The sequence below is a fragment of the Nelumbo lutea genome, chromosome 4 (assembly GCF_056320005.1).
Source record: "Nelumbo lutea isolate HS-2025 chromosome 4, American lotus-T2T, whole genome shotgun sequence".
In the NCBI taxonomy this organism is placed as follows: domain Eukaryota; kingdom Viridiplantae; phylum Streptophyta; class Magnoliopsida; order Proteales; family Nelumbonaceae; genus Nelumbo; species Nelumbo lutea.
In genome coordinates, this window is record NC_142687.1 from 51021904 (window position 1) to 51041986 (window position 20083).

General features: G+C 45.2%; 7 non-coding genes and 34 pseudogenes across 7 annotated transcripts; all 41 read left to right on the forward strand.

The window, feature by feature from the left end:
* The first annotated feature begins 358 nt into the window (after positions 1–358).
* LOC148856203 (5S ribosomal RNA) lies at positions 359–477 on the forward strand (annotated as a pseudogene).
* Positions 478–836: 359 nt separating this feature from the next.
* Positions 837–955, forward strand: LOC148856204 (5S ribosomal RNA; annotated as a pseudogene).
* Positions 956–1314: 359 nt separating this feature from the next.
* On the forward strand, positions 1315–1433 carry LOC148856205 (5S ribosomal RNA; annotated as a pseudogene).
* A 359-nt stretch (positions 1434–1792) lies between these two features.
* On the forward strand, positions 1793–1911 carry LOC148856206 (5S ribosomal RNA). The gene has a single exon (XR_016098039.1). It is a non-coding gene; the product is annotated as a 5S ribosomal RNA (ribosomal RNA).
* Positions 1912–2270: 359 nt separating this feature from the next.
* Positions 2271–2389, forward strand: LOC148856207 (5S ribosomal RNA; annotated as a pseudogene).
* Positions 2390–2747: 358 nt separating this feature from the next.
* LOC148856208 (5S ribosomal RNA) lies at positions 2748–2866 on the forward strand (annotated as a pseudogene).
* A 358-nt stretch (positions 2867–3224) lies between these two features.
* LOC148856209 (5S ribosomal RNA) lies at positions 3225–3343 on the forward strand (annotated as a pseudogene).
* Positions 3344–3702: 359 nt separating this feature from the next.
* LOC148856210 (5S ribosomal RNA) lies at positions 3703–3821 on the forward strand (annotated as a pseudogene).
* Positions 3822–4180: 359 nt separating this feature from the next.
* LOC148856211 (5S ribosomal RNA) lies at positions 4181–4299 on the forward strand (annotated as a pseudogene).
* A 359-nt stretch (positions 4300–4658) lies between these two features.
* Positions 4659–4777, forward strand: LOC148856212 (5S ribosomal RNA; annotated as a pseudogene).
* Positions 4778–5136: 359 nt separating this feature from the next.
* On the forward strand, positions 5137–5255 carry LOC148856213 (5S ribosomal RNA). Its single transcript, XR_016097936.1, has one exon. It is a non-coding gene; the product is annotated as a 5S ribosomal RNA (ribosomal RNA).
* A 359-nt stretch (positions 5256–5614) lies between these two features.
* LOC148856214 (5S ribosomal RNA) lies at positions 5615–5733 on the forward strand (annotated as a pseudogene).
* Positions 5734–6092: 359 nt separating this feature from the next.
* Positions 6093–6211, forward strand: LOC148856215 (5S ribosomal RNA; annotated as a pseudogene).
* Positions 6212–6570: 359 nt separating this feature from the next.
* Positions 6571–6689, forward strand: LOC148856216 (5S ribosomal RNA; annotated as a pseudogene).
* A 358-nt stretch (positions 6690–7047) lies between these two features.
* LOC148856217 (5S ribosomal RNA) lies at positions 7048–7166 on the forward strand. Its single transcript, XR_016097850.1, has one exon. It is a non-coding gene; the product is annotated as a 5S ribosomal RNA (ribosomal RNA).
* A 359-nt stretch (positions 7167–7525) lies between these two features.
* Positions 7526–7644, forward strand: LOC148856218 (5S ribosomal RNA; annotated as a pseudogene).
* A 359-nt stretch (positions 7645–8003) lies between these two features.
* LOC148856219 (5S ribosomal RNA) lies at positions 8004–8122 on the forward strand (annotated as a pseudogene).
* Positions 8123–8481: 359 nt separating this feature from the next.
* Positions 8482–8600, forward strand: LOC148856220 (5S ribosomal RNA; annotated as a pseudogene).
* A 359-nt stretch (positions 8601–8959) lies between these two features.
* On the forward strand, positions 8960–9078 carry LOC148856221 (5S ribosomal RNA; annotated as a pseudogene).
* A 359-nt stretch (positions 9079–9437) lies between these two features.
* On the forward strand, positions 9438–9556 carry LOC148856222 (5S ribosomal RNA; annotated as a pseudogene).
* A 359-nt stretch (positions 9557–9915) lies between these two features.
* On the forward strand, positions 9916–10034 carry LOC148856223 (5S ribosomal RNA; annotated as a pseudogene).
* Positions 10035–10392: 358 nt separating this feature from the next.
* On the forward strand, positions 10393–10511 carry LOC148856224 (5S ribosomal RNA; annotated as a pseudogene).
* Positions 10512–10870: 359 nt separating this feature from the next.
* On the forward strand, positions 10871–10989 carry LOC148856225 (5S ribosomal RNA; annotated as a pseudogene).
* Positions 10990–11758: 769 nt separating this feature from the next.
* Positions 11759–11877, forward strand: LOC148856226 (5S ribosomal RNA; annotated as a pseudogene).
* Positions 11878–12236: 359 nt separating this feature from the next.
* On the forward strand, positions 12237–12355 carry LOC148856227 (5S ribosomal RNA). The gene has a single exon (XR_016097689.1). It is a non-coding gene; the product is annotated as a 5S ribosomal RNA (ribosomal RNA).
* A 359-nt stretch (positions 12356–12714) lies between these two features.
* LOC148856228 (5S ribosomal RNA) lies at positions 12715–12833 on the forward strand (annotated as a pseudogene).
* Positions 12834–13192: 359 nt separating this feature from the next.
* On the forward strand, positions 13193–13311 carry LOC148856229 (5S ribosomal RNA). Its single transcript, XR_016097742.1, has one exon. It is a non-coding gene; the product is annotated as a 5S ribosomal RNA (ribosomal RNA).
* Positions 13312–13670: 359 nt separating this feature from the next.
* Positions 13671–13789, forward strand: LOC148856230 (5S ribosomal RNA; annotated as a pseudogene).
* A 359-nt stretch (positions 13790–14148) lies between these two features.
* Positions 14149–14267, forward strand: LOC148856231 (5S ribosomal RNA; annotated as a pseudogene).
* Positions 14268–14626: 359 nt separating this feature from the next.
* LOC148856232 (5S ribosomal RNA) lies at positions 14627–14745 on the forward strand (annotated as a pseudogene).
* A 359-nt stretch (positions 14746–15104) lies between these two features.
* On the forward strand, positions 15105–15223 carry LOC148856233 (5S ribosomal RNA). Its single transcript, XR_016097923.1, has one exon. It is a non-coding gene; the product is annotated as a 5S ribosomal RNA (ribosomal RNA).
* Positions 15224–15582: 359 nt separating this feature from the next.
* Positions 15583–15701, forward strand: LOC148856234 (5S ribosomal RNA; annotated as a pseudogene).
* A 358-nt stretch (positions 15702–16059) lies between these two features.
* Positions 16060–16178, forward strand: LOC148856235 (5S ribosomal RNA; annotated as a pseudogene).
* Positions 16179–16536: 358 nt separating this feature from the next.
* Positions 16537–16655, forward strand: LOC148856236 (5S ribosomal RNA; annotated as a pseudogene).
* A 359-nt stretch (positions 16656–17014) lies between these two features.
* LOC148856237 (5S ribosomal RNA) lies at positions 17015–17133 on the forward strand (annotated as a pseudogene).
* Positions 17134–17492: 359 nt separating this feature from the next.
* LOC148856238 (5S ribosomal RNA) lies at positions 17493–17611 on the forward strand (annotated as a pseudogene).
* A 359-nt stretch (positions 17612–17970) lies between these two features.
* Positions 17971–18089, forward strand: LOC148856239 (5S ribosomal RNA; annotated as a pseudogene).
* A 359-nt stretch (positions 18090–18448) lies between these two features.
* LOC148856240 (5S ribosomal RNA) lies at positions 18449–18567 on the forward strand (annotated as a pseudogene).
* A 359-nt stretch (positions 18568–18926) lies between these two features.
* On the forward strand, positions 18927–19045 carry LOC148856241 (5S ribosomal RNA; annotated as a pseudogene).
* Positions 19046–19403: 358 nt separating this feature from the next.
* LOC148856242 (5S ribosomal RNA) lies at positions 19404–19522 on the forward strand (annotated as a pseudogene).
* Positions 19523–19880: 358 nt separating this feature from the next.
* Positions 19881–19999, forward strand: LOC148856243 (5S ribosomal RNA). The gene has a single exon (XR_016097690.1). It is a non-coding gene; the product is annotated as a 5S ribosomal RNA (ribosomal RNA).
* Positions 20000–20083: the final 84 nt, after the last annotated feature.

Below are 20083 nucleotides of genomic sequence, written 5' to 3' on the forward strand. Positions count from 1 at the left end.
ATTTTATTAATATTTTATCTTTGATATACTATTTGCAAATTCCAAATGTCGTTTCGGCGAGACAACTGGAAACAACGCGTCGGATACTCGGACCATTTCCGGCACGATCGTCATTACTGAATGGGAACGGTGCAAAACCGGGCTTTTGGCATTCGTTGTGCATTGTGGGACCCGCGATAGTATTGCATCTATCCGGGGTCGCGGCAGGTCTTTAAAGGAATAACGCCGCTCCCGTGGGAGCTAGTGCACGGTTACGAAGGGAGGAAAGTTGAATAAACCGTTTTTTCAAGTCTGAAAAAATTAATGGAGGGGAGCAAGATAGTGAGTGCATAAAGATTTAAGCGAGCAAGAAGCAAACGGGTGCGATCATACCAGCACTAATCCACCGGATCCCATCAGAACTCCGAATCTAAGAGTGGTTGGGCGAGAGTAGTATTAGGATGGCTGACCTCCTGGGAAATCCTTATGTTGCAACCCAATTTTATTAACAATTTATTTTTTATATACTATTTGCAAATTCCATATGTCGTTTCCGCGAGACAACTGGAAACAACGCGCCGGATACTCGGACCATTTGCGGCACGATCGTCACTACTGAATGGGAACGGTGCAAAATCGGGCTTTTGGAATTCATCGTGCATTGTGGGCCCCGTGATATTATTGCATCTATCCGGGGCTGCGACAGATCTGGAAAGGAATAACTCCGCTCACGTGGAAAATTGTGCACGGTTACGAAGGAAGGAAAGTTGCATACACCGTTTTTTCAAGTCTGAAAGAATTATTGGGGGGGAGCAAGATAGTGAGTGCATAAAGATTTAAGCGAGCAAATAGCAAACGGTTGCGATCATACCAGCACTAATGCACCGGATCCCATCAAAACTCCGAAGTTAATTGAGCTTGGGCGAGAGTAGTATTAGGATGGGTGACCTCCTGGGAAATCATCGTGTTGCAACCCAATTTTATTAATATTTTATTTTTGATATATTATTTGCAAATTCCATATGTCGTTTCGGCGACAAAACTGGAAACAACGCGCCGGATTCTCGGACCATTTGCGGCACGACTGTCATTACTGAATGGGAATGGTGCAAAACCGGGCTTTTGGCATTCGTCGTGCATTGTGGGCCCCGCGATAGTATTGCATCTATCCGGGGCTGCGACAGATTTGGAAAGGAATAACTCCGCTCACGTGGAAGCTTGTGCACGGTTACCAAGGGAGGAAAGTTGCATACACCGTTTTTTCAAATCTGAAAGTATTAATGGAGGGGAGCAAGATAATGAGTGCATAAAGATTTAAGCAAGCAAGAAGCAAACGGGTGCGATCATACCAGCTCTAATTCACCGGATCCCATCAGAACTCCGAAGTTAAGCATGCTTTGGCGAGAGTAGTATTAGGATGGCTGACCTCCTAAAAAATCCCTGTGTTGCAACCCAATTTTATTAATATTTTATTTTTGATATACTATTTGCAAATTCCATATTTCGTTTCGGCGAGACAACTGGAAACAACGGTCTGGATACTCGGACCATTTGCGGGACGATCGTCATTACTGAATGGGAACGGTGCAAAACCGGGCTTTTGGCATTCGTCGTGCATTGTGGTCCCCGTGATAGTATTGCATCTATCCGGGGATGCGGCAGATCTGGAAAGGAATAACTCCTCTCACATGGTAGTTTGTGCACAGTTACCAAGGGAGGAAAGTTGCATACACCATTTTTTCAAGTCTGAAAGAATTATTGGAGGGGAACAAGATAATGAGAGCATAAAGATTTAAGCAAGCAAGAAGCAGACGGGTGTGATCATACCAGCACTAATGCACCGGATCCCATAAGAACTCCGAAGTTAAGCGTGCATGGGCGAGAGTAGTATTAGGATTGGTGACCTCCTGGGAAGTCCTCGTGTTGCACCCCAATTTTATTAATATTTTATTTTTGATATATTATTTGCAAATTCCATATGTCGTTTCGGCGAGAAAACTGGAAACAACGCGCCGGATTCACGGACCCTTTGCAGCACGACTGTCATTACTGAATGGGAACGGTGCTAAACCGGGCTTTTGGCATTCGTCGTGCATTGTGGGCCCCGCGATAGTATTGCATGTATCCGGGGCTGTGACAGATTTGGAAAGGAATAACTCCGCTCACGTGGAAGCTTGTGCACGGTTACCAAGGGAGGAAAGTTGCATACACCATTTTTTCAAATCTGAAAGTATTAATGGAGGGGAGCAAGATAATGAGTGCATAAAGATTTAAGCAAGCAAGAAGCAAACGGGTGCGATCATACCAGCTCTAATTCACCGGATCCCATCAGAAATCCGAAGTTAAGCAAGCTTGGGCGAGAGTAGTATTAGGATGGCAGACCTCCTAAGAAATCCTTGTGTTGCAACCCAATTTTATTAATATTTTATTTTTGATATACTATTTGCAAATCCATATGTCGTTTCGGCGAGACAACTGGAAACAACGGTCCGGATACTCGGATCATTTGCGGTACGATCGTCATTACTGAATGGGAACGGTGCAAAACCGGGCTTTTGGCATTCGTCGTGCATTGTGGGCCCCAAGATAGTATTGCATCTATCCGGGGCTGTGACAGATTTGGAAACGAATAACTCCGCTCACGTGGAAGCTTGTGCACGGTTACCAAGGGAGGAAAGTTGCATACACCATTTTTTCAAATCTGAAAGTATTAATGGAGGGGAGCAAGATAATGAGTGCATAAAGATTTAAGCAAGCAAGAAGCAAACGGGTGCGATCATACCAGCTCTAATTCACCGGATCCCATCAGAACTCCGAAGTTAAGCATGCTTGGGCGAGAGTAGTATTAGGATGGCTGACCTCCTAAGAAATCCTTGTGTTGCAACCCAATTTTATTAATATTTTATTTTTGATATACTATTTGCAAATCCATATGTCGTTTCGGCGAGACAACTGGAAACAACGGTCTGGATACTCGGATCATTTGCGGTACGATCGTCATTACTGAATGGGAACGGTGCAAAACCGGGCTTTTGGCATTCGTCGTGCATTGTGGTCCCCGCGATAGTATTGCATCTATCCGGGGATGCGGCAGATCTGGAAAGGAATAACTCCTCTCACGTGGGAGCTTGTGCACAGTTACCAAGGGAGGAAAGTTGCATACACCATTTTTTCATGTCTGAAAGAATTATTGGAGGGGAACAAGATAATGAGAGCATAAAGATTTAAGCGAGCAAGAAGCAGACGGGTGCGATCATACCAGCACTAATGCACCGGATCCCATAAGAACTCTGAAGTTAAGCGTGCATGGGCGAGAGTAGTATTAGGATTGGTGACCTCCTGGGAAGTCCTCGTGTTGCACCCCAATTTTATTAATATTTTATCTTTGATATACTATTTGCAAATTCCAAATGTCGTTTCGGCGAGACAACTGGAAACAACGCGTCGGATACTCGGACCATTTCCGGCACGATCGTCATTACTGAATGGGAACGGTGCAAAACCGGGCTTTTGGCATTCGTTGTGCATTGTGGGACCCGCGATAGTATTGCATCTATCCGGGGTCGCGGCAGGTCTTTAAAGGAATAACGCCGCTCCCGTGGGAGCTAGTGCACGGTTACGAAGGGAGGAAAGTTGAATAAACCGTTTTTTCAAGTCTGAAAGAATTAATGGAGGGGAGCAAGATAGTGAGTGCATAAAGATTTAAGCGAGCAAGAAGCAAACGGGTGCGATCATACCAGCACTAATCCACCGGATCCCATCAGAACTCCGAATCTAAGAGTGGTTGGGCGAGAGTAGTATTAGGATGGCTGACCTCCTGGGAAATCCTTATGTTGCAACCCAATTTTATTAACAATTTATTTTTGATATACTATTTGCAAATTCCATATGTCGTTTCCGCGAGACAACTGGAAACAACGCGCCGGATACTCGGACCATTTGCGGCACGATCGTCACTACTGAATGGGAACGGTGCAAAACCGGGCTTTTGGAATTCGTCGTGCATTGTGGGCCCCGTGATAGTATTGCATCTATCCGGGGCTGCGACAGATCTGGAAAGGAATAACTCCGCTCACGTGGAAAATTGTGCACGGTTACGAAGGAAGGAAAGTTGCATACACCGTTTTTTCAAGTCTGAAAGAATTATTGGGGGGGAGCAAGATAGTGAGTGCATAAAGATTTAAGCGAGCAAATAGCAAACGGTTGCGATCATACCAGCACTAATGCACCGGATCCCATCAGAACTCCGAAGTTAATTGAGCTTGGGCGAGAGTAGTATTAGGATGGGTGACCTCCTTGGAAATCATCGTGTTGCAACCCAATTTTATTAATATTTTATTTTTGATATATTATTTGCAAATTCCATATGTCGTTTCGCCGACAAAACTGGAAACAACGCGCCGGATTCTCGGACCATTTGCGGCACGACTGTCATTACTGAATGGGAACGGTGCAAAACCGGGCTTTTGGCATTCGTCGTGCATTGTGGGCCCCGCGATAGTATTGCATCTATCCGGGGCTGCGACAGATTTGGAAAGGAATAACTCCGCTCACGTGGAAGCCTGTGCACGGTTACCAAGGGAGGAAAGTTGCATACACCATTTTTTCAAATCTGAAAGAATTAATGGAGGGGAGCAAGATAATGAGTGCATAAAGATTTAAGCAAGCAAGAAGCAAACGGGTGCGATCATACCAGCTCTAATTCACCGGATCCCATCAGAACTCCGAAGTTAAGCATGCTTGGGCGAGAGTAGTATTAGGATGGCTGACCTCCTAAGAAATCCTTGTGTTGCAACCCAATTTTATTAATATTTTATTTTTGATATACTATTTGCAAATTCCATATGTTGTTTCGGCGAGACAACTGGAAACAACGGTCCGGATACTCGGACCATTTGCGGTACGACCGTCATTACTGAATGCGAACGGTGCAAAACCGGGCTTTTGGCATTCGTCGTGCATTGTGGTCCCCGCGATAGTATTGCATCTATCCGGTGATGCGGCAGATCTGGAAAGGAATAACTCCTCTCACGTGGGAGCTTGTGCACAGTTACCAAGGGAGGAAAGTTGCATACACCATTTTTTCATGTCTGAAAGAATTATTGGAGGGGAACAAGATAATGAGAGCATAAAGATTTAAGCGAGCAAGAAGCAGACGGGTGCGATCATACCAGCACTAATGCACCGGATCCCATAAGAACTCCGAAGTTAAGCGTGCATGGGCGAGAGAAGTATTAGGATTGGTGACCTCCTGGGAAGTCCTCGTGTTGCACCCCAATTTTATTAATATTTTATCTTTGATATACAATTTGCAAATTCCAAATGTAGTTTCGACGAGACAACTGGAAACAACGCGTCGGATACTCGGACCATTTCCGGCACGATCGTCATTACTGAATGGGAACGGTGCAAAACCGGGCTTTTGGCATTCATTGTGCATTGTGGGCCCCGCGATAGTATTGCATCTATCCGGGGTCGCGGCAGATCTTTATAGGAATAACGCCGCTCACGTGGGAGCTAGTGCACGGTTACGAAGGGAGGAAAGTTGGATAAACCGTTTTTTCAAGTCTGAAAGAATTAATGGAGGGGAGCAAGATAGTGAGTGCATAAAGATTTAAGCGAGCAAGAAGCAAACGGGTGCGATCATACCAGCACTAATCCACCGGATCCCATCAGAACTCCGAATCTAAGAGTGGTTGGGCGAGAGTAGTATTAGGATGGCTGACCTCCTGGGAAATCCTTGTGTTGCAACCCAATTTTATTAATAAATTATTTTTGATATACTATTTGCAAATTCCATATGTCGTTTCCGCGAGACAACTGGAAACAACGTGCCGGATACTCGGACCATTTGCGGCACGATCGTCACTACTGAATGGGAACGGTGCAAAACCGGGCTTTTGGCATTCGTCGTGCATTGTGGGCCCCACGATAGTATTGCATCTATCCGGGGCTGCGACAGATCTGGAAAGGAATAACTCCGCTCACGTGGAAAATTGTGCACGGTTACGAAGGAAGGAAAGTTGCATACACCGTTTTTTCAAGTCTGAAAGAATTATTGGGGGTGAGCAAGATAGTGAGTGCATAAAGATTTAAGCGAGCAAATAGCAAACGGTTGCGATCATACCAGCACTAATGCACCGGATCCCATCAGAACTCCGAAGTTAATTGAGCTTGGGCGAGAGTAGTATTAGGATGGGTGACCTCCTGGGAAATCATCATGTTGCAACCCAATTTTATTAATATTTTATTTTTGATATATTATTTGCAAATTCCATAAGTCGTTTCGGCGAGAAAACTGGAAACAACGCGCCGGATTCTCGGACCATTTGCAGCACGACTGTCATTACTGAATGGGAACGGTGCAAAACCGTGCTTTTGGCATTCGTCGTGCATTGTGGGCCCCGCGATAGTATTGCATCTATCCGGGGCTGCGACAGATTTGGAAAGGAATAACTCCGCTCACGTGGAAGTTTGTGCACGGTTACCAAGGGAGGAAAGTTGCATACACCATTTTTTCCAATCTGAAAGTATTAATGGAGGGGAGCAAGATAATGAGTGCATAACGATTTAAGCAAGCAAGAAGCAAACGGGTGCGATCATACCAGCTCTAATTCACCGGATCCCATCAGAACTCCGAAGTTAAGCTTGCTTGGGCAAGAGTAGTATTAGGATGGCTGACCTCCTAAGAAATCCTTGTGTTACAACCCAATTTTATTAATATTTTATTTTTGATATACTATTTGCAAATCCATATGTCGTTTCGGCGAGACAACTGGAAACAACGGTCTGGATACTCGGACCATTTGCGGTACGATCGTCATTACTGAATGGGAACGGTGCAAAACCGGGCTTTTGGCATTCGTCGTGCATTGTGGTCCCTGCGATAGTATTGCATCTATCCGGGGATGCGGCAGATCTGGAAAGGAATAACTCCTCTCACGTGGGAGCTTGTGCACAGTTACCAAGGGAGGAAAGTTGCATACACCATTTTTTCATGTCTGAAAGAATTATTGGAGGGGAACAAGATAATGAGAGCATAAAGATTTAAGCGAGCAAGAAGCAGACGGGTGCGATCATACCAGCACTAATGCACCGGATCCCATAAGAACTCCGAAGTTAAGCGTGCATGGGCGAGAGTAGTATTAGGATTGGTGACCTCCTGGGAAGTCCTCGTGTTGCACCCCAATTTTATTAATATTTTATCTTTGATATACTATTTGCAAATTCAAAATGTCGTTTCGGCGAGACAACTGGAAACAACGCGTCGGATACTCGAACCATTTCCGGCACGATCGTCATTACTGAATGGGAACGGTGCAAAACCGGGCTTTTGGCATTCGTTGTGCATTGTGGGCCCCGCGATAGTATTGCATCTATCCGGGGTCGCGGCAGATCTTTAAAGGAATAACGCCGCTCACGTGGGAGCTTGTGCACGGTTACGAAGGGAGGAAAGTTGGATAAACCGTTTTTTCAAGTCTGAAAGAATTAATGGAGGGGAGCAAGATAGTGAGTGCATAAAGATTTAAGCGAGCAAGAAGCAAACGGGTGCGATCATACCAGCACTAATCCACCGGATCCCATCAGAACTCCGAATCTAAGAGTGGTTGGGCGAGAGTAGTATTAGGATGGCTGACCTCCTGGGAAATCATCGTGTTTCAACCCAATTTTATTAATATTTTATTTTTCATATACTATTTGCAAATTCCATATGTCGTTTCCGCGAGAAAACTGGAAACAACGCGCCGGATTCTCGGACCATTTGCGGCACGACTGTCACTACTGAATGGGAACGGTGCAAAACCGGGCTTTTGGCATTCGTCGTGCATTGTGGGCCCCGCGATAGTATTGCAAATATCCGGGGCTGCGACAAATTTGGAAAGGAATAACTCCGCTCACGTGGAAGCTTATGCACGGTTACCAAGGGAGGAAAGTTGCATACACCGTTTTTTCAGGTCTAAAAGAATTAATGGAGGGGAGCAAGATAATGAGTGCAAAAAGATTTAAGCAAGCAAGAAGCAAACGGGTGCGATCATACCAGCTCTAATTCACCGGATCCCATCAGAACTCCGAAGTTAAGCATGCTTGGGCGAGAGTAGTATTAGGATGGCTGACCTCCTAAAAAATCCCTGTGTTGCAACCCAATTTTATTAATATTTTATTTTTGATATACTATTTGCAAATTCCATATGTCGTTTCGGCGAGACAACTGGAAACAACGGTCCGGAAACTCGGACCATTTGCGGTACGATCGTCAATACTGAATGGGAACGGTGCAAAACCGGGCTTTTGGCATTCGTCGTGCATTGTGGGCCCCGTGATAGTATTGCATCTATCCGGGGATGCGACAGATCTGGAAAGGAATAACTCCTCTCACGTGGTAGCTTGTGCACAGTTACCAAGGGAGGAAAGTTGCATACACCATTTTTTCAAGTCCGAAAGAATTATTGGAGGGGAACAAGATAATGAGAGCATAAAGATTTAAGCAAGCAAGAAGCAGACGGGTGCGATCATACCAGCACTAATGCACCGGATCCCATAAGAACTCCGAAGTTAAGCGTGCATGGGCGAGAGTAGTATTACGATTGGTGACCTCCTCGGAAGTCCTCGTGTTGCACCGCAATTTTATTAATATTTTATCTTTGATATACTATTTGCAAATTCCAAATGTCGTTTCGACGAGACAACTGGAAACAACGCGTCAGATACTCGGACCATTTCCGGCACGATCGTCATTACTGAATGGGAACGGTGCAAAACCGGGCTTTTGGCATTCGTTGTGCATTGTGGGCCCCGCGATAGTATTGCATCTATCCGGCGTTGCGGCAGATCTTTAAAGGAATAACGCCGCTCACGTGGGAGCTAGTGCACGGTTACGAAGGGAGGAAAGTTGGATAAACCGTTTTTTCAAGTCTGAAAGAATTAATGGAGGGGAGCAAGATAGTGAGTGCATAAAGATTTAAGCGAGCAAGAAGCAAACGGGTGCGATCATACCAGCACTAATCCACCGGATCCCATCAGAACTCCGAATCTAAGAGTGGTTGGGCGAGAGTAGTATTAGGATGGCTGACCTCCTGGGAAATCATTGTGTTGCAACCCAATTTTATTAATAAATTATTTTTGATATACTATTTGCAAATTCCATATGTCGTTTCCGCGAGACAACTGGAAACAACGTGCCGGATACTCGGACCATTTGCGGCACGATCGTCACTACTGAATGGGAACGGTGCAAAACCGGGCTTTTGGCATTCGTCGTGCATTGTGGGCCCCGCGATAGTATTACATCTATCCGGGGCTGCGACAGATCTGGAAAGGAATAACTCCGCTCACGTGGAAAATTGTGCACGGTTACGAAGGAAGGAAAGTTGCATACACCGTTTTTTCAAGTCTGAAAGAATAATTGGGGGGGAGCAAGATAGTGAGTGCATAAAGATTTAAGCGAGCAAATAGCAAACGGTTGCGATCATACCAGCACTAATGCACCGGATCCCATCAGAACTCCGAAGTTAATTGAGCTTGGGCGAGAGTAGTCTTAGGATGGGTGACCTCCTGGGAAATCATCGTGTTGCAACCCAATTTTATTAATATTTTATTTTTGATCTATTATTTGCAAATTCCATATGTCGTTTCGGCGAGAAAACTGGAAACAACGCGCCGGATTCTCGGACCATTTGCGACACGACTGTCATTACTGAATGCGAACGGTGCAAAACCGGGCTTTTGGCATTCGTCGTGCATTGTGGGCCCCGCGATAGTATTGCATCTATCCGGTGCTGCGACAGATTTGGAAAGGAATAACTCCGCTCACGTGGAAGCTTGTGCACGGTTACCAAGGGAGGAAAGTTGCATACACCATTTTTTCCAATCTGAAAGTATTAATGGAGGGGAGCAAGATAATGAGTGCATAAAGATTTAAGCAAGCAAGAAGCAAACGGGTGCGATCATACCATCTCTAATTCACCGGATCCCATCAGAACTCCGAAGTTAAGCATGCTTGGGCGAGAGTAGTATTAGGATGGCTGACCTCCTAAGAAATCCTTGTGTTGCAACCCAATTTTATTAATATTTTATTTTTGATATACTATTTGCAAATCCATATGTCGTTTCGGCGAGACAACTGGAAACAACGGTCCGGATACTCGGACCATTTGCGGTACGATCGTCATTACTGAATGGGAACGGTGCAAAACCGGGCTTTTGGCATTCGTCGTGCATTGTGGTCCCCGCGATAGTATTGCATCTATCCGGGGATGCGGCAGATCTGGAAAGGAATAACTCCTCTCACGTGGGAGCTTGTGCACAGTTACCAAGGGAAGAAAGATGCATACACCATTTTTTCAAGTCTGAAAGAATTATTGGAGGGGAACAAGATAATGAGAGCATAAAGATTTAAGCGAGCAAGAAGCAGACGGGTGCGATCATACCAGCACTAATGCACCGGATCCCATAAGAACTCCGAAGTTAAGCGTGCATGGACGAGAGTAGTATTAGGATTGGTGACCTCCTGGGAAGTCCTCGTTTTGCACCCCAATTTTATTAATATTTTATCTTTGATATACTATTTGCAAATTCCAAATGTCGTTTCGGCGAGACAACTGGAAACAACGCGTCGGATACTCGAACCATTTCCGGCACGATCGTCATTACTGAATGGGAACGGTGCAAAACCGGGCTTTTGGCATTCGTCGTGCATTGTGGGACCCGCGATAGTATTGCATCTATCCGGGGTCGCGGCAGATCTTTAAAGGAATAACGCCGCTCACGTGGGAGCTAGTGCACGGTTACGAAGGGAGGAAAGTTGGATAAACCGTTTTTTCAAGTCTGAAAGAATTAATGGAGGGGAGCAAGATAATGAGTGCATAAAGATTTAAGCGAGCAAGAAGCAAACGGGTGCGATCATACCAGCACTAATCCACCGGATCCCATCAGAACTCCGAATCTAAGAGTGGTTTGGCGAGAGTAGTATTAGGATGGCTGACCTCCTGGGAAATCCTTATGTTGCAACCCAATTTTATTAATAAATTATTTTTGATATACTATTTGCAAATTCCATATGTCGTTTCCGCGAGACAACTGGAAACAACGCGTCGGATACTCGGACCATTTGCGGCACGATCGTCACTACTGAATGGGAACGGTGCAAAACCGGGCTTTTGGCACTCATCGTGCATTGTGGGCCCCGCAATAGTATTGCATCTATCCGGGGCTGCGACAGATCTGGAAAGGAATAACTCCGCTCACGTGGAAAATTGTGCACGGTTACGAAGGAAGGAAAGTTGCATACACCGTTTTTTCAAGTCTGAAAGAATTATTGGGGGGGAGCAAGATAGTGAGTGCATAAAGATTTAAGCGAGCAAATAGCAAACGGTTGCGATCATACCAGCACTAATGCAGCGGATCCCATCGTGTTTTAACCCAATTTTATTAATATTTTATTTTTGATATATTATTTGCAAATTCCATATGTCGTTTCGGCGACAAAACTGGAAACAACGCGCCGGATTCTCGGACCATTTGCGGCACGACTGTCATTACTGAATGGGAACGGTGCAAAACCGGGCTTTTGGCATTCGTCGTGCATTGTGGGCCCCGCGATAGTATTGCATCTATCCGGGGCTGCGACAGATTTGGAAAGGAATAACTCCGCTCACGTGGAAGCTTGTGCACGGTTACCAAGGGAGGAAAGTTGCATACACCATTTTTTCAAATCCGAAAGTATTAATAGAGGGGAGCAAGATAATGAGTGCATAAAGATTTAATCAAGCAAGAAGCAAACGGGTGCGATCATACCAGCTCTAATTCACCGGATCCCATCAGAACTCCGAAGTTAAGCAAGCGTGGGCGAGAGTAGTATTAGGATGAGTGACCTCCTGGGAAATCATCGTGTTGCAACCCAATTTTATTAATATTTTATTTTTGATATATTATTTGCAAATTCCATATGTCGTTTCGGCGAGAAAACTGGAAACAACGCGCCGGATTCTCGGACCATTTGCGGCACGACTGTCATTACTGAATGCGAACGGTGCAAAACCGGGCTTTTGGCATTCGTCGTGCATTGTGGGCCCCGCGATAGTATTGCATCTATCCGGGGCTGCGACAGATTTGGAAAGGAATAACTCCGCTCACGTGGAAGCTTGTGCACGGTTACCAAGGGAGGAAAGTTGCATACACCGTTTTTTCAAATCCGAAAGTATTAATGGAGGGGAGCAAGATAATGAGTGCATAAAGATTTACTCAAGCAAGAAGCAAACGGTTGCGATCATACCAGCACTAATGCACCGGATCCCATCAGAACTCCGAAGTTAATTGAGCTTGGGCGAGAGTAGTATTAGGATGGGTGACCTCCTGGGAAATCATCGTGTTGCAACCCAATTTTATTAATATTTTATTTTTGATATATTATTTGCAAATTCCATATGTCGTTTCGACGAGAAAACTGGAAACAACGCGCCGGATTCTCGGACCATTTGCGGCACGACTGTCATTACTGAATGGGAACGGTGCAAAACCGGGCTTTTGGCATTCGTCGTGCATTGTGGGCCCCGCGATAGTATTGCATCTATCCGGGGCTGCGACAGATTTGGAAAGGAATAACTCCGCTCACGTGGAAGCTTGTGCACGGTTACCAAGGGAGGAAAGTTGCATACACCATTTTTTCAAATCCGAAAGTATTAATAGAGGGGAGCAAGATAATGAGTGCATAAAGATTTAATCAAGCAAGAAGCAAACGGGTGCGATCATACCAGCTCTAATTCACCGGATCCCATCAGAACTCCGAAGCTAAGCATGCGTGGGCGAGAGTAGTATTAGGATGACTGACCTCCTGGGAAATCATCGTGTTGCAACCCAATTTTATTAATATTTTATTTTTGATATACTATTTGCAAATTCCATATGTCGTTTCGGCGAGAAAACTGGAAACAACGCGCCGGATACTCGGACCATTTGCGGCACGACCGTCACTACTGAATGCGAACGGTGCAAAACCGGGCTTTTGGCATTCGTCGTGCATTGTGGGCCCCGCAATAGTATTGCATCTATCCGGGGCTGCGACAGATTTGGAAAGGAATAACTCCGCTCACGTGGAAGCTTGTGCACGGTTACCAAGGGAGGAAAGTTGCATACACCGTTTTTTCAAATCCGAAAGTATTATTGGAGGGGAGCAAGATAATGAGTGCATAAAGATTTACGCAAGCAAGAAGCAAACGGTTGCGATCATACCAGCACTAATGCACCGGATCCCATCAGAACTCCGAAGTTAATTGAGCTTGGGCGAGAGTAGTATTAGGATGGGTGACCTCTTGGGAAATCATCGTGTTGCAACCCAATTTTATTAATATTTTATTTTTGATCTATTATTTGCAAATTCCATAAGTCGTTTCGGCGAGAAAACTGGAAACAACGCGCCGGATTCTCGGACCATTTGCAGCACGACTGTCATTTCTGAATGGGAACGGTGCAAAACCGTGCTTTTGGCATTGGTCGTGCATTGTGGGCCCCGCGATAGTATTGCATCTATCCGGGGCTGCGACAGATTTGGAAAGGAATAACTCCGCTCACGTGGAAGCTTGTGCACGGTTACCAAGGGAGGAAAGTTGCATACACCATTTTTTCCAATCTGAAAGTATTAATGGAGGGGAGCAAGATAATGAGTGCATAACGATTTATGCAAGCAAGAAGCAAACGGGTGCGATCATACCAGCTCTAATTCACCGGATCCCATCAGAACTCCGAAGTTAAGCATGCTTGGGCGAGAGTAGTATTAGGATGGCTGACCTCCTAAGAAATCCTTGTGTTGCAACCCAATTTTATTAATATTTTATTTTTGATATACTATTTGCAAATTCCATATGTTGTTTCGGCGAGACAACTGGAAACAACGGTCCGGATACTCGGACCATTTGCGGTACGATCGTCATTACTGAATGGGAACGGTGCAAAACTGGGCTTTTGGCATTCGTCGTGCATTGTGGTCCCCGCGATAGTATTGCATCTATCCGGGGATGCGGCAGATCTGGAAAGGAATAACTCCTCTCGCGTGGGAGCTTGTGCACAGTTACCAAGGGAGGAAAGTTGCATACACCATTTTTTCAAGTCTGAAAGAATTATTGGAGGGGAACAAGATAATGAGAGCATAAAGATTTAAGCGAGCAAGAAGCAGACGGGTGCGATCATACCAGCACTAATGCACCGGATCCCATAAGAACTCCGAAGTTAAGCGTGCATGGAAGAGAGTAGTATTAGGATTGGTGACCTCCTGGGAAGTCCTCGTGTTGCACCCCAATTTTATTAATATTTTATCTTTGATATACTATTTGCAAATTCCAAATGTCGTTTCGGCGAGACAACTGGAAACAACGCGTCGGATACTCGGACCATTTCCGGCACGATCGTCATTACTGAATGGGAACGGTGCAAAACCGGGCTTTTGGCATTCGTTATGCATTGTGGGCCCCGCGATAGTATTGCATCTATCCGGGGTTGCGGCAGAACTTTAAAGGAATAACGCCGCTCACGTGGGAGCTAGTGCACGGTTACGAAGGGAGGAAAGTTGGATAAACCGTTTTTTCACGTCTGAAAGAATTAATGGAGGGGAGCAAGATAGTGAGTGCATAAAGATTTAAGCGAGCAAGAAGCAAACGGGTGCGATCATACCAGCACTACTCCACCGGATCCCATCAGAACTCCGAATCTAAGAGTGGTTTGGCGAGAGTAGTATTAGGATGGCTGACCTCCTGGGAAATCCTTGTGTTGCAACCCAATTTTATTAATAAATAATTTTTGATATACTATTTGCAAATTCCTTATGTCGTTTCCGCGAGACAACTGGAAACAACGCGTCGGATACTCGGACCATTTGCGGCACTATCGTCACTACTGAATGGGAACGGTGTAAAACCGGGCTTTTGGCATTCATCGTGCATTGTGGGCCCCGCAATAGTATTACATCTATCCGGGGCTGCGACAGATCTGGAAAGGAATAACTCCGCTCACGTGGAAAATTGTGCACGGTTACGAAGGAAGGAAAGTTGCATACACCATTTTTTCAAGTCTGAAAGAATTATTGGGGGGGAGCAAGATAGTGAGTGCAAAAAGATTTAAGCGAGCAAATAGCAAACGGTTGCGATCATACCAGCACTAATGCACCGGATCCCATCAGAACTCCGTAGTTAATTGAGCTTGGGCGAGAGTAGTATTAGGATGGGTGACCTCCTGGGAAATCATCGTGTTGCAACCCAATTTTATTAATATTTTATTTTTGATATATTATTTGCAAATTCCATATGTCGTTTCGGCGAGAAAACTGGAAACAACGCGCCGGATTCTCGGACCATTTGCGGCACGACTGTCATTACTGAATGGGAACGGTGCAAAACCGGGCTTTTGGCATTCGTCGTGCATTGTGGGCCCCGCGATAGTATTGCATCTATCCGGGGCTGCGACAGATTTGGAAAGGAATAACTCCGCTCACGTGGAAGCTTGTGCACGGTTACCAAGGGAGGAAAGTTGCATACACCATTTTTTCAAATCCGAAAGTATTAATAGAGGGGAGCAAGATAATGAGTGCATAAAGATTTAATCAAGCAAGAAGCAAACGGGTGCGATCATACCAGCTCTAATTCACCGGATCCCATCAGAACTCCGAAGTTAAGCATGCTTGGGCGAGAGTAGTATTAGGATGGCTGACCTCCTCAGAAATCCTTGTGTTGCAACCCAATTTTATTAATATTTTATTTTTGATATACTATTTGCAAATCCATATGTCGTTTCGACGAGACAACTGGAAACAACGCGTCGGATACTCGGACCATTTCCGGCACGATCGTCATTACTGAATGGGAATGGTGCAAAACCGGGCTTTTGGCATTCGTTGTGCATTGTGGGCCCCGCGATAGTATTGCATCTATCCGGGGTTGCGGCAGATCTTTAAAGGAATAACGCCGCTCACGTGGGAGCTAGTGCACGGTTACGAAGGGAGGAAAGTTGGATAAACCGTTTTTTCAAGTCTGAAAGAATTAATGGAGGGGAGCAAGATAGTGAGTGCATAAAGATTTAAGCGAGCAAGAAGCAAACGGGTGCGATCATACCAGCACTAATCCACCGGATGCCATCAGAACTCCGAATCTAAGAGTGGTTGGGCGAGAGTAGTATTAGGATGGCTGACCTCCTGGGAAATCCTTGTGTTGCAACCCAATTTTATTAATAAATTATTTTTGATATACTATTTACAAATTCCTTATGTCGTTTCCGCGAGACAACTGGAAACAACCGTCGGATACTCGGACCATTTGCGGCACTATCGTCACTACTGAATGGGAACGGTGCAAAACCGGGCTTTTGGCATTCATCGTGCATTGTGGGCCCCGCAATAGTATTACATCTATCCGGGGATGAGACAGATCTGGAAAGGAATAGCTCCGCTCACGTGGAAAATTGTGCACGGTTACGAAGGAAGGAAAGTTGCATACACCGTTTTTTCAAGTCTGAAAGAATTATTGGGGGGGAGCAAGATAGTGAGTGCATAAAGATTTAAGCGAGCAAATAGCAAACGGTTGCGATCATACCAGCACTAATGCACCGGATCCCATCAGAACTCCGAAGTTAATTGAGCTTGGGCGAGAGTAGTATTAGGATGGGTGACCTCCTGGGATATCATCGTGTTGCAACCCAATTTTATTAATATTTTATTTTTGATCTATTATTTGCAAATTCCATATGTCGTTTCGGCAAGAAAACTGGAAACAACGCGCCGGATTCTCGGACCATTTGCGACACGACTGTCATTTCTGAATGGGAACGGTGCAAAACCGGGCTTTTGGCATTCGTCGTGCATTGTGGGCCCCGCGATAGTATTGCATCTATCCGGGGCTGCGACAGATTTGGAAAGGAATAACTCCGCTCACGTGGAAGCTTGTGCACGGTTACCAAGGGAGGAAAGTTGCATACACCATTTTTTCAAATCTGAAAGTTTTAATGGAGGGGAGCAAGATAATGAGTGCATAAAGATTTATGCAAGCAAGAAGCAAACGGGTGCGATCATACCAGCTCTAATTCACCGGATCCCATCAGAACTCCGAAGTTAAGCATGCTTGGGCGAGAGTAGTATTAGGATGGCTGACCTCCTAAGAAATCCTTGTGTTGCAACCCAATTTTATTAATATTTTATTTTCGATATACTATTTGCAAATTCCATATGTTGTTTCGGCGAGACAACTGGAAACAACGGTCCGGATACTCGGACCATTTGCGGTACGATCGTCATTACTGAATGGGAACGGTGCAAAACTGGGCTTTTGGCATTCATCGTGCATTGTGGTCCCCGCGATCGTATTGCATCTATCCGGGGATGCGGCAGATCTGGAAAGGAATAACTCCTCTCGCGTGGGAGATTGTGCACAGTTACCAAGGGAGGAAAGTTGCATACACCATTTTTTCAAGTCTGAAAGAATTATTGGAGGGGAACAAGATAATGAGAGCATAAAGATTTAAGCGAGCAAGAAGCAGACGGGTGCGATCATACCAGCACTAATGCACCGGATCCCATAAGAACTCCGAAGTTAAGCGTGCATGGAAGAGAGTAGTATTAGGATTGGTGACCTCCTGGGAAATCCTCGTGTTGCACCCCAATTTTATTAATATTTTATCTTTGATATACTATTAGCAAATTCCAAATGTCGTTTCGGCGAGACAACTGGAAACAACGCGTCGGATACTCGGACCATTTCCGGCACGATCGTCATTACTGAATGGGAACGGTGCAAAACCGGGCTTTTGGCATTCGTCGTGCATTGTGGTCCCCGCGATAGTATTGTATCTATCCGGGGATGCGGCAGATCTGGAAAGGAATAACGCCGCTCACGTGGGAGCTAGTGCACGGTTACGAAGGGAGGATAGTTGGATAAACCATTTTTTCAAGTCTGAAAGAATTAATGGAGGGGAGCAAGATAGTGAGTGCATAAAGATTTAAGCGAGCAAGAAGCAAACGGGTGCGATCATACCAGCACTACTCCACCGGATCCCATCAGAACTCCGAATCTAAGAGTGGTTTGGCGAGAGTAGTATTAGGATGGCTGACCTCCTGGGAAATCCTTGTGTTGCAACCCAATATTATGAATAAATTATTTTTGATATACTATTCGCAAATTCCTTATGTCGTTTCCGCGAGACAACTGGAAACAACGCGTCGGATACTCGGACCATTTGCGGCACGATCGTCACTACTGAATGGGAACGGTGCAAAACCGGGCTTTTCGCACTCATCGTGCATTGTGGGCCCCGCAATAGTATTACATCTATCCGGGGCTGCGACAGATCTGGAAAGGAATAACTCCGCTCACGTGGAAAATTGTGCACGGTTACGAAGGAAGGAAAGTTGCATACACCGTTTTTTCAAGTCTGAAAGAATTATTGGGGGGGAGCAATATAGTGAGTGCAAAAAGATTTAAGCGAGCAAATAGCAAACGGTTGCGATCATACCAGCACTAATGCACCGGATCCCATCAGAACTCCGTCGTTAATTGAGCTTGGGCGAGAGTAGTATTAGGATGGGTGACCTCCTGGGAAATCATCGTGTTGCAACCCAATTTTATTAATATTTTATTTTTGATATATTATTTGCAAATTCCATATGTCGTTTCGGCGAGAAAACTGGAAACAATGCGCCGGATTCTCGGACCATTTGCGGCACGACTGTCATTACTGAATGGAAACGGTGCAAAACCGGGCTTTTGGCATTCGTCGTGCATTGTGGGCCCCGCGATAGTATTGCATCTATCCAGGGCTGCGACAGATTTGGAAAGGAATAACTCCGCTCACGTGGAAGCTTGTGCACGGTTACCAAGGGAGGAAAGTTGCATACACCATTTTTTCAAATCCGAAAGTATTAATATAGGGGAGCAAGATAATGAGTGCATAAAGATTTAATCAAGCAAGAAGCAAACGGGTGCGATCATACCAGCTCTAATTCACCGGATCCCATCAGAACTCCGAAGTTAAGCATGCTTGGGCGAGAGTAGTATTAGGATGGCTGACCTCCTAAGAAATCCTTGTGTTGCAACCCAATTTTATTAATATTTTATTTTTGATATACTATTTGCAAATCCATATGTCGTTTCGACGAGACAACTGGAAACAACGCGTCGGATACTCGGACCATTTCCGGCACGATCGTCATTACTGAATGGGAATGGTGCAAAACCGGGCTTTTGGCATTCGTTGTGCATTGTGGGCCCCGCGATAGTATTGCATCTATCCGGGGTTGCGGCAGATCTTTAAAGGAATAACGCCGCTCACGTGGGAGCTAGTGCACGGTTACGAAGGGAGGAAAGTTGGATAAACCGTTTTTTCAAGTCTGAAAGAATTAATGGAGGGGAGCAAGATAGTGAGTGCATAAAGATTTAAGCGAGCAAGAAGCAAACGGGTGCGATCATACCAGCACTAATCCACCGGATCCCATCAGAACTCCGAATCTAAGAGTGGTTGGGCGAGAGTAGTATTAGGATGGCTGACCTCCTGGGAAATCCTTGTGTTGCAACCCAATTTTATTAATAAATTATTTTTGATATACTATTTGCAAATTCCTTATGTCGTTTCCGCGAGACAACTGGAAACAACCGTCGGATACTCGGACCATTTGCGGCACTATCGTCACTACTGAATGGGAACGGTGCAAAACCGGGCTTTTGGCATTCATCGTGCATTGTAGGCCCCGCAATAGTATTACATCTATCCGGGGATGAGACAGATCTGGAAAGGAATAGCTCCGCTCACGTGGAAAATTGTGCACGGTTACGAAGGAAGGAAAGTTGCATACACCGTTTTTTCAAGTCTGAAAGAATTATTGGGGGGGAGCAAGATAGTGAGTGCATAAAGATTTAAGCGAGCAAATAGCAAACGGTTGCGATCATACCAGCACTAATGCACCGGATCCCATCAGAACTCCGAAGTTAATTGAGCTTGGGCGAGAGTAGTATTAGGATGGGTGACCTCCTGGGAAATCATCGTGTTGCAACCCAATTTTATTAATATTTTATTTTTGATCTATTATTTGCAAATTCCATATGTCGTTTCGGCGAGAAAACTGGAAACAACGCGCCGG